The sequence below is a fragment of the Triticum aestivum genome, chromosome 1B (assembly GCF_018294505.1).
Source record: "Triticum aestivum cultivar Chinese Spring chromosome 1B, IWGSC CS RefSeq v2.1, whole genome shotgun sequence".
Classification (NCBI taxonomy): domain Eukaryota; kingdom Viridiplantae; phylum Streptophyta; class Magnoliopsida; order Poales; family Poaceae; genus Triticum; species Triticum aestivum.
In genome coordinates this window covers 312,641,684-312,653,984 of record NC_057795.1, presented here as the reverse complement: position 1 = coordinate 312,653,984, position 12,301 = coordinate 312,641,684, and positions in this window count along the sequence as shown.

Genomic DNA, 12,301 nt, shown 5'->3' with positions numbered 1-12,301 from the left:
GCTGTTGGCGGAGATACATGGAGGCATATGTGGCCACCACATTGGCGCAAGAGCACTTGCCGGCAAGGCATTCCGGCAAGGTTTCTTTTGGCCGACAGCCCTCCAGGATGCAACTGCACAAGTAACCAAGTGTGAAGCGTGCCAGTTCCATTCCAAACAGACACACCAGCCAGCTCAAGCTCTCCAGACGATCCCTTTATCCTGGCCATTTTCGGTCTAGGGGCTCGATATCCTCGGCCCCTTCCCCCGAGCTGTCGGGGGCTTTGAGTACTTGTATGTTGCAATCGACAAGTTCACAAAGTGGCCGGAAGTGGAACCAATGAGGAAGGTGACAGCACAGTCAGCAGTCAAGTTCTTCAGGTCAATTGTTTGCCGTTTCGGGATCCCTAACAGGATCATCACCGACAACGGCACACAGTTCACGAGTCGCACCTTCATGCAGTACGTCCAAGATCTTGGCGCCAAGGTCTGCTTCGCTTCCGTTGCTCATCCGAGAAGCAACGGTCAAGCAGAGAGGGCAAATGCTGAAGTGTTGCGCGGGCTCAAGACCAGAACTTTCGACAGGCTGCGCAGGTGCGGAAAAAACTGGATCGAGGAGCTGCCGGTGGTTCTTTGGTCAATCAGGACGACGCTAAATCGAGCCACTGGCCAGACACCTTTCGCTCTAGTCTATGGAGCAGAGGCAGTTCTCCCCACGGAACTCGTATACGGGTCGCCTCGAGTGCTCGCTTATGATGAGCTTGAGCAAGAGCAGCTGCGACAAGATGACGCGCTGCTCCTTGAGGAAGATCGTCTTCAGGCTGCTGTATGAGCTGCTCGATACCAGCAAGCTTTGCGCCGCTACCATAGCCGCAAAGTTAATGCCAAAAGCTTCGAGGAAGGCAACCTTGTTCTTCGGCGCGTTCAATCCGCCAAGAATTCCAACAAGTTGACGCCGAAGTGGGAAGGCCCTTATCGGGTGAAACGAGTCACTAGGCCCGGCGCTGTCCGCCTTGAGACCGAAGATGGCACTCCGGTGAGCAACTCCTGGAATATAGAGCATCTTCGTAAGTTTTACCCATAGGGCACGGTTGCCGGAACCCGTTCCGGCAACCACCTTTTGTACAAGTCTTGCCGATGTTGCATGTGATCCTTTGTACAAAGCCGGGCACAGACCCCGTGCATAAATAAACCTCATGTGCTCCGCACATCTTGTCGGTTTCATGCATTATTTTCTTTCTTGCATGCCTTATCTGACACTTTGTGCAGCACCTACACCCGGTAAGCAATAACGAGTCGAAAGGCTCCATATCTTTATTTTCTCTCCTTTCTTTTTCTCAACAAAGGAAAGGAAGGTTCCCTTGCACACAAGTTTGCCGGGGGGAAGGAGAAGATTATGATGTAGACTAGGCGTCGTTCAAGCAAGTTTTTGCCTTGCCGGGAAGCAAACGACAGAAAAGCTAAGTTGCCAAAGTTTGAGCAATCAGTTTTTAAATTTTTAAGTTATCTTCCTCGAACGACCCTGCTTTGTATGGAAAACCTGTGCGCGGAGGAACCAACTCGTAGCTAGTTGCGCCCTTACTTTGTTTCGAGTCCGCTCAACAACTTAAGTGTGCTGCATCTAGTTGCGAAAAGGTTTCTTGTCGGAAGCGGCACCGCCAGCAGGCTGCTGACGTCCCGCACTCAGCGCTCGCGGCTCGAGTGCCTGTGCCGACAAGTTCCCTAGAAGCGTAGGGTAAAAACATACAAAGGAAGGAATCTAGTAGAGGAAATAACGTAGCAATTGATAACAAAAATAGAGTTATATTACAAAATAACTTGTCGCAACTCTAATAGATTGTTCTCACGACATGATTAGCAGCGACAAGGAAAAAAGAAGAAGCGGGCGGCCTAGTCTACGCGATCGCCCTCAACCCTCTTGATCTCGCTCACCTTGTCCACAATGGGTGCGACAAGGGCCTTGAGCGCATCCAGATCGGCATCAGGCGGCAAGGACTTGAGGACGTTGGTGACGTTGAGGCCTGGATTGCGGAAGGCCACCTTCATCAGCACCTTCTGGAGAGCCCCCACGTAGATCCTGCGCGACTCGTCGGCCAGCTACTTTGGGATCCTCTCCCGGAGCCGCTGGAGTGCCGTCGCCACGCCCTCGAAGAACAGGCTGAGCTTGGCGCTGGGTTGGAGATGCTCGTCGGAAGGATACCCAAAGTCCTCCATCCCCAGCTGCGCCAGCTCCCCGTCGATGACTGCGGCGATATTCACCAGACCCTCGGTCCAGTGCTCCACAGTCTCTCTAAATGAATTCTGGGTAACAGCGATGCTCGCCAGCAGCGCCGCGTTGGCCTAGATCTTCTCCGACAAGGTCACCTCTCGCTCCTTGGCGGCGTCCAGCGTCTGAGTCAGCGTAGCCAGCTTCAACTCGAGATCCGCGTTGGAGTCCTTGGCGGTGCTGAGCTCCTTGTTCCTCTCAGCGAGAAGACCTTGCAGCTCACCATGGGCGGCAGCATCCTTCTCGCGCTCACGCTTGAGCGCGCCAAGCTCCTCGCCGCTCTTCCTGATATTAGCCTCAGGTTGCGCCACCTTCGCCTCCAGCTCTTTCTTGGCGGCCTCTGCAGCTGCGGCAGCATCCTTTGCTTCCTTGAGAACCCCGCCAATCGCTTGCTCGCGCTCGGCAAGCTCCTCCTCGTAGTTGTCGAGGTTGGCCTTCCGCTGCACCAACTCACCTTCCCGCGCGGACTGCTTCTCGGCAGCAAGCCTCTGTTCCTCCTCAGCTTCAGCCTTCTCGAGAAGGAAGGCCGTACGCTCCTCTGCGAGTCTCTCCCGCTCCTGTGCCAGGGACCGGAGAGCTTCCTGGTTGAGGCCCCGGAGCTCCTCCGCGCGCTTCTCCATATCCACTCCCGCCTTCGCGACAAGCGCTTCCCAGGAAGCCAGCTTGGCTTGTCGTGCACGGTAGAGTGACAGCAGGTTCCGCAGCAGCTGCTCCTCCTCAGGCTCGCCACTGCTGCTGCTTGGCGCATCGACCAACGACAGCCCGGCGGAGGCGAGCAGCTCCTCATCGAAAGTTTCCCCCTCGACCGGCGCCCTGGAGCTCGACGCCCAGGGTAGCTTGATGAAGATATCGTCGCCGGCCTTCAAGTAGGCGCCGGGCTGGGGCTCTTCGGAGCCTAGCTCCGCAGCAGCGGCGGAGGGATCGGTGGTCGGTGCAGTGCCTGGCGCTCCTGCGGCCTCAGGGCCGTCAGTGCGATCGCCCGACCCCTCGCCAGCTTCTGCGGCGGCAGCCTTGGCGGCCTCTTCGCCGGCGGGCTCATCAGCACCGGCCCCTTCTTCGTTGGCGGCGGTGTCGTCGTTGCTGCCACGCGCGCCTTCCTCGCCGGCGCCCTCTGTCTCCATTGGCTCCGCAGCAGATGGATCTGAAGAACGAAGAAGGGAGAAAAGTCAAGCAAATATGCAAGAAGAAGATCAGAAGAAGAAGAACCCAAGGGAAGTTTTTAGACAAGTGGATTACTTGTACCGAGATCTGCAGTTGCGGTCTCAGCCGCCGCAGAGTCGTTGGTGCTGTCCCTTGCCGGAGAGCTGCCCCTTGCCGGAGAGTTCTCCCTTGCCGGGGAGCGCTCCCTTGCCGGGGACTCCTCCCTTGGCGGCGTAGTCGAAGCAGATGGCACTTCGGGACCAGCTTCCGGGCGCTCCTGGTGTGGCTGTTCTGCTCCTACACAAATCAACAAGCAAGATATCAGCAAAGGAAAAAGCACTCATGCGCGCCTGACAGCAGGAAGCAAACTATGAACTTACGCTGGGGGCTGCGCTGGGGACTGCTTTGGGGAGTGATTGCCGGGTCCGTCAAGGTGGTCTCAGACACACCCCCTGCTGACATGGTGGGGTCATCCTCGATGACGATCACCGCGGCCTTGGCTCTCTTCGCCGCTCTCTGGGCCAGCGTCCTGAAAGGGAAAAGGTTCAGATTGAAGCAAGTCAGATACAAGGCAAAAACAGCAAGAGTTGAAGAGCTACAAAAACACCAAAGAAACTTACTCCTCTTCCTCCTCGTCGGAGCTGAGCGCGGAAAGATCGAAGTCCGGCTCCCCTCCGGTGCGGCGAGGTGGAGGAGTAGGATCCCTTGCTCGCTTGGCAGGGGCGGTGGCGGTGGACCGGGAAAATCCCGCTCCAGTTGCTGCAGCAGCGTGAGGCGCTCCCGCGGCAACATTGCTTGCCGCAGTAGAGCGCGTCACACGGCTTGGCGGCTGTTGGCTCGTTTGCCGCCCCGCTACGTCCCTGGCCCTGCGGAGACGCCTTCTTGGCGGGGCCGGGGGCTCCGCCTGCGGCAAGCTGTCTGAAGGCTCGGGCTCTTCCTCGCCGGCCTCGCTCGGCTCAGCTTCAGAGCCGGCAAGATCTTCCTCGCCAACGAACTCCGCACGCTCGGCAAGATTTTCCACCTCTGCCGCCTCCGCCTCCTCCACGGTGAACCCGAACGCGCCCGCGGCAGCTGCTGCTGCAGCCTCCTCCGTCCTAGTGGCGATGCGCTATAGCTCCGCGTCGGTGGTGTCGCAGGTGAGGCTCTTCTGCTCGTCGGCGTGGATCGGCACTTCCACCAAGTCGTCGAAGAACACTTGCACGACGTCATCCGCGGGTTCTTGCCAAGTTGGGGCGATTCCGTGTGAATCGCACAACGGCATCATCGCGCGGATCCGATCAAGCGACGAATTGTTGCACAGCGGGACGACGCTCCTCGGCAGCGTGAAGGGATGCTGGGGATCTCGTTTGAACAACTCCAGGAGCATCGCATCCAGCTCCAGGACGGTGAAATTGAAGTTAAGGCCTGGCCGCAGCCTCATGATGTCTGCCGAGTTCTTGAACTCTCAGGCGGGCCTCCCCCTCTCCTGCAGAGGGGCGATGCGGCGGCGAAGGAAATCTATGCCGACAGCGCCTACAGTGAGCCCAGCAAGCCTGAGGCAAAGAATCCTGGTGATGGCGATCTTCAGCCTCTCGTCTTCCGGGGCCATGTTGCTCCAATCATTACCACGCACTATGGGGGCTTGGCGCACGGCGGTGAACGGCTGCGGGTTCTCCTTGATGATCCAACACCACTCCGCTCTCCACTCCTCCCACTTGCTGCGGAGCTCACCCTCCAGATACGCCTCCTTCTTCCCAACCCTCGAGATCCAGGCGATCCCTCCGGCAAGCGGCTCTCCTCTCTCGACCCGAGGCATGAAGAAGTGGCGGAAAAGGGCTACATTGGGATGGACTCTGACAAAGTTTTCGCACAAATGTGCGAAAACTGCCATGGTCAGAACGGCGTTGGGGGTGAAGTCAAGGAGGTGGAGCCCATAGGTGTTCATTATATCGCAAAAGAACTCCGAGAAGGGCGGGCAGAGCCCGCAATAGAAGAACAGCGCGAAGAATGGGTACCCGTTTGGAGCCAGTTCAGAAGCGGCGGCCGGGAGTACCCTCGTGCGCGGATGCGCTCGCGTCTCCATCGCCCAGAAGAGGTAGAAGTACTCCCTCAGCTCCTTCGTGCCGAGCTGGGGGGAGAAGATCGCCCGCTCCTTCCGCAACGCCGCGAGCCGCTGCGCCTCGGCCGACTTCACGCCCTTCCCCTTGTCGGCTTTCGGAGCCATGGCGGAGGTGGTGGGGGAGGTCGACGGCGTTAGTGATGCTGGTGGCAATGGGTGGCGGAGCGCTGCTCTCTCTCGGCTTGGAGAAGAAGGGGGGAGCGGCGGAGGTTTGTGAAGATGGAGTAGTAGCAACCAGCGAGGGGGAACGAACTGCCCCTGTTTCCCCTACTTATAAAGAGGGAGAGGGCGGACGTTTCGCCCTTCCGAATAAAGAAACCACCCACGATCTCTCCCATGACGCCGCATTCAACGCGTGCCGTTAGGGGACGGCGTGGTGGATACGAAGCAAGATTCGGCGTGGCCCAGGCCGCGTGTGCCCGTGCCCTGTCTTGGGCCTGGCCCAACAGCGCTCGACACCATGTATGGCCCAGGCCCGGGGGCTCCTGTCAGTGTACTAGAATAGGGGTACCCTAGTACCCCGAACTTGTGCACGGGCAGTTGCAGCGCCCCGCGGCAAGGCTTGCCGGGCGACCGCCAAGGTCCTCCGTGGTTCCCTTGGAGCCATTCAAGAACAAAGTATTTAAGCTCAGGAGACAAGGCCCCGGCAAGAGGAGCTTGCCGGGAAGGCCAACCAAGGCATCCCAAGGGACTTGCCGCGACGCGCCACGCGTCCCGGCAAGGCAACAAGGCCCCGGCAAGAGGAGCTTGCCGGGAAGACCAACCAAGGCATCTCGAGGCCCGGTGAGCGACAAGCTTCCGGGCCCGACAAGATAACGGTCGCAGCAAGGCACTTGCCGCGGCAGGCGGCCACTCTGTGCCCACGCTCCAGCGCATCCACCAACGTGTCGCTCTGGGGGCCTTTCCAGGCGCGCGTGGCGGATGGCTGTGCAGCCAGCGGTGCGCAGTGGCATGTGAAGCTGACAAGATCGCCATCGTGGCGAGCGGTGGCGTCCCTGACGGTACCTTTCCTGCATTGTTTGGGCGACACAGACGGGCATTTAATGCCCTTGTCCCCTGCCGTCAGGGTTAGGTAGGAAACACTGTACAAGTAACTGTACCAACCACCTTGCTTTTTACATTTGTACCCTTCTCCGCGTTGCCACCTGTCGGTGACCCCTTTAGCGTATAAAAGGAGGCCCATGCGCAACGTAGAAAGGGTTCGGTTCATTCGAAGGCTCGACTCCTTCGTAAGCCAGAAAACACTCAGCTCTCTCGAGCAAGAACATAATAGAATCAGACAAGCAGCAGTAGGAGTTTTATCTCTCCGGAGAGCTCCGAAGCTGGGTAACCTGCTCGTGTGCTCCGCCTCGATCTGCTCTTCGTGCGACCTCCGCCCCTCGCCGAACCGAAAGGGGCCCGGTCCGCCAGCCCCATAGGTGTTCGTGGATCAGTTTCCCCGACAGAGACCTTCATCAACACGAGGATAGAGACAACTCTACAATGATGGATCATCTTAATGATCACAAGATCAACTTACGGAACTAGACGTAGAAACATCTCTCGAGCTGAGACACGAAGCACACATCTAAAGGAATGGAGTGGAACAGATGACGAGGGTTCACTAGGTAGACAACAATTCCACACTTAAGAGGGTGGTGAACGGTTGTCAACGTAGCGAGGAGTTGAGTTGCCATGATACCACAATGAGACACCTTAGGGACCGTGACTCGTAGATCCCCTTAAGTGGCAAAAAGAATTACCTTTGATTCAGAGACCATTGAAACTCTCTATACCAGCCTAAGGAGATTCTCAAACGATCGTTTGAAAGGGTTCGTTAGAATGGCATACCCAGTCTAGAATGGATGATGTGGATTACCTTGTTGAAGACAACACAAGGGATGATTTTAATAACTGGGGAAAAGCTCAACAGTAGAGAGTGGGTCCACTGTTTGAAAAGTTATAGCATAACCGAGGAAACTGAGAGCAATCCCAGTTAGTGCCGATGATAACACCTAGCGCTTGTACGTGCTCTCGAGAACTTGAGCATTTCCATATTCATCAAGGTCTTACCAACATCCGTGTCGAGGATCCTGGCAACACAACATACCACCATGACGAATGGCGATGGAGGATGCAGATGCAAAGAAAGATAACACCTTCTCAGATTTCACCTTAGTGAGGCCAAGGAAGCAAAATCTGGATGATCGACCGAGAGACATTTAGCACTCCGCTTCTAATGTTCTCCTTGATGTTCCAGGTACCACGATCATGCTTGAAAGCATCAACATGGCCATCAAGTAAAGGTCGGACTTCGGTAACAGAAAAATCATAAGGAATAACTACGGAAGTAAATCCATAAGAAATCCTCATGGGGAGGTGGCCAACTTCTTCAATCAAGATACTACAACCATAGGTCTTCCGGCTGCATGTGTTGGCCATGATATCCACTTTACCGGGTTACAGAGACCAATATTATAGCTATTGAGAGACGTTCCGACCATAATATCTGCCTGAGATTCAGATCTGGTTGGTAACAGGATATTTCAGACAGCATGTCCGGAAAAGGAAAGTTTGCAACACAAATCGGCGAGATGATGTTGCGAGATTCTTGGGGAATGGACTATGGTAGTAAGCTCCAAAACATGAGCTGGCTCTGCTACACACATGTGAACATGCTGTCCCAGACAAGCATTACCACATAGTAGTCTTATAATAAAGCACTACCGAGTTCAGGTGGGGGAACCCTCATCGAGGATATCGAAGTCTTTACGCAAGTCCATGGATTAGATCCCAAGCATAGACTTCTCTTCCTTGAACAAGTCAATCAGTGGCTTGGTGTGCTAGGAACACATATAGAATGGAGGCAGCCAACCTACCAACCCATAGAGTACTTCGCACATGTGCATGACCAACTTGGGACGATTCCAGAGGAAGCAAAAACAATCTTTCTCGGATCCACGGCGACAACTTACATCAAGTGCACGTGAATTAAAGAAAGTCACTTCTTTCATCCAAACATATCCTTCATGAGATAGTATGAAGAAAATGCTCTCAAAAGTTTCCAACACTAGCTTAATGCTCATCAAAATCATGGAGAAGATAAAAATGTTGCTGATGGGCTCAACAACAATTCATCCAGGTTTCCATATAAGTGGAATTCCACAATTATGTGAACAAGGTGATAGCATTGGTCAGACCCAAAAGATATAATGGTGTATGCTCGAAGAAACAACCACGAGTAAGACAACATTACGAATATCGTTGGTTCTGATTTGATTTGAGGATAGCTCATACTCGAATCAAAGATTGGATAAGATGACAGGTCCATTAACTGATCACAAGGGTCAATCGATGAAAATACCATCTTTCTTCAACACACATACAAGATATCCCTTAAAATGAACTAAGTCGGACAAGCTTTTATCTTCCAACTCTCCAAGTTGTTGTTTAGCTTAACCAACTGGCTCAGGGGTAACCCACACAGATTCTTGGAGAATGGGTGGTTTGGAGGAAAACCAACATGATCACAAACTCAACATAGTGGTCAGGTGACAACCTGGTAATACTTCCGAGAAGATATTCGGAAAATCACGAACCACCGATATGCTATTAAGCTCGAGAACAATCTTGCTTTTCAGGGCAAGACGAGATGATCAAATAAGCAAGGGATTGGCATAACCCTAGCTCATTGATCGAAAGGTGCACCAAAAATAAAGACCAGGTAGCACGATCAATCTTAGAATGGTGATGATTCAATAATCAACATGCTAAGAATGAGGTTATCGTCCATTAACTACCAAGCAGCGGGGTTGCTAGAAGTATTGAGTTCACACATCATGATTCACTTGTCGGCACTCCGGCTGCAACAACACGGAACCGAGGAATGAAAAAGGATGGCGAGAAGTATCACTACGTTAAGAATTCACAAGAGGTGGTGCAATTCTCATGAAAATCCTGACATAAAGAAGGTAATACTTCAAGGTAGAACAGACCAGAAGCTGGATTGCATTTGATCCGCGGGATACAACTGCTTTGACCCAATCCTGGATATGGATGAGGTACTGGAGTTTGTTTCTCCTAGTCATTCCAGAATAGAATGGCTTGACGGGCCACAAGAGTAGTGGCATCGATGAACACGGATGCATAACTTCTCCTGACTATCAATTGATAGACGAGGTCAGAAGACAACTAAAGAGGGACAACCCAAAGGAACATATGTTTTCCTGAGTTGTGGATGCATGGATTAGTATGCCGAACAAATTCAGCATATTTCTTCTGGATAACCCATGCTGAAGAGGAAGGACTGGCAGATTCACAACTATGAATGGAGGACTCATCAAGAGCATTCTGGTTGCGATCTTTTGGTTCAAAGAACATCTGCCATAATGGTTCATGGTATTGGAAGAATGATATACCACGAACCTCGAAGACTATCGCAAAGGTTACTAATATCCTAAAGGAACTAGCAAACACTATCAACATGAAGTGAGTAGGGTGAATCTCGGGTTCAAAACCCAGGAGTAGAATACCTACTAACTAAATTGCATCACGGGATGCTTTCGAGAATGATGGCCAGAATCATCAAACTGGTAACACAAAACATGGCTAAGTTACTAGGTGATACTCTAGACACCTAGGGTCATAATACTAGCTCCAACATATATGTCGAGGTAATAGAATACCTCAACTCAGCGCTAAGTGTGCTTAATCTGGCCCAAAGAAACATCGGGAAGGGAAAGGGGGATTTGCAAATGCATCAGACTATTTAGAAACCTGGGATGACTCGGACAGCATAACGGCTATAAATGCTCGAAAAGATTTGAGACATGCTACAAAAATGGTGGCATAACCACTCGATCATCATAAAATCAAGGTTCTGAGATCAACTATGAACATACAGAAGATAGTAGGAGCTGAACTCAAGTTTAGAACCATCACTCCTATAGGTCTACGGATTAGTAACACGTGATCCTGATAGAAAGAAGAGAAAGCCTAGTTCCTTAGCCCCGTAGGAAGATAAGATGACTCGGATAAGAGGGCATGAGGTATAAGGAGTAAAAAGAGCCATACGTTCCATCCCACAATCAATTCCCTTATATAAGTAAAGAATTTCTAGACTCAACTTCGACCAGTTTGGCTTGGTAATCCTACAGGCAGTCAAGCTCTGATACCAAAGCTGTCAGGACCCCGACTCAATGCCACATCGATCAAGCATGTAACACCTCATATCACTTTGCGGCCTCACGCACGGAATCCCCACGGGTGTCGCCTTACCTTTGCCCGGGACCGTTTGCGCCTTTTGGCACACGTATATGATAGTGTCGCTAGCATCCATATGATAAGGAGCCCGGGCTGACATGGCTAGTCGTAAACCCAAAGTGGCACAGACTTACAGGGACAGGCATCCATGACCCACCATCAAACGTGTCGGTCATCAGCGAGTGAATCCAGGCTGTAGCGCTGGGCTAGCAGGACTCTGGTGAACCGGGCTGTAGCGGGCTAACAGGACTCCGGTATTCATCGCGTGACATTTCCCCAAAGGGACAGACACATGAACGAAGAAGGACACATGCCGGCCAGCCTAAGTGTTCCGAAGCAGTAGCAAGCTACCATGGCTCAGTGGAAGCACTAGGAGACATTTCCCGGTAAGAGAGGCTACTAAGGATAAACAACTAGATAGTCAGATCCCACACATACCAAGCATTTCAATAACATACACACAATATGCTCAATATGTGCAAATACAACATGGCATCACAACACGACTCTACAACTCAAGTATTTATTCAATAGGCTCCGAGGAGCGAGATATTACAATCATGGGTCTCACGACCCAACATTCAGAGCATACAAATCAAAATGCATGCAGAAGCTTAACATGTCTGAGTACAGAGATCTACAAATGAAAAAGGCTGAGAAGCCTGACTATCTACCAAATCTTGCCGAGGGCACAAGATCGTAGCTGAGGTAACAAGCTAAACGTCGAAGTCCACGCGGAACTACTAGCGAGACCGAAGTCTCTCTGCAAAAACATAAAATAGGCAAACGTGAGTACAAATGTACCCAGCAAGACTTACATCAGAACTAACTACATATGCATCATTATCAACAAAGGGGTGGTGGATTTTAACTGCAGCAAGCCAGCATTGACTCAGTGGCTAACCTAAACTACGACTGCAAGTAACTCCTTGAGGTGGCACACACGAGTCCACATATTCACCATATCAATACACCACTATGGATTCGCGCTCGTTTCCCTACGAGAACGCCATCCATAGCACTCACGCTTATCTTGCGCATTTTAGAGTATCCACTTTCACTTGTCCATGAACTGTACAGGCAACCCAGAAGTCCTTTACCGCGGACACGGCTATTCGAATAGATGATGTTAACCCTGTAGGGGTGTACTTCTTCACACACGCTCTCACCACTTACCGTCGTTTACACGACATGTACTCGGCAACCTTCAAGCGGAAGCCCAGCGAGGGTGTCGGCCACGACCTAACTAACCAAACAAGTCTCTAGTCCAGGTTTATCGCCTATTCAGGTTCCATCCGCAAGGAGATCCGGCTGGGGTGTCGCTCACGGCCCCAAACGATGTGTGCAGGGTTCCCAAGTCCACCATCCGGGTGCCACTTGGTACACCGGGCCACTATGCCTAGTCTGTCCCAAGCCCACCTGTACCGGGTGCCACTTGGTAGACTACTAACACTACCTACAAACACCAGAAACTAGTTGCAACTCCTGGACAGAGATCATGTTGATTAATAAGTCGAGAGGGGTCGAGTTACCGAAAATCAATGTGTGGTAGTAACTATTCGTGGATCACAAACACA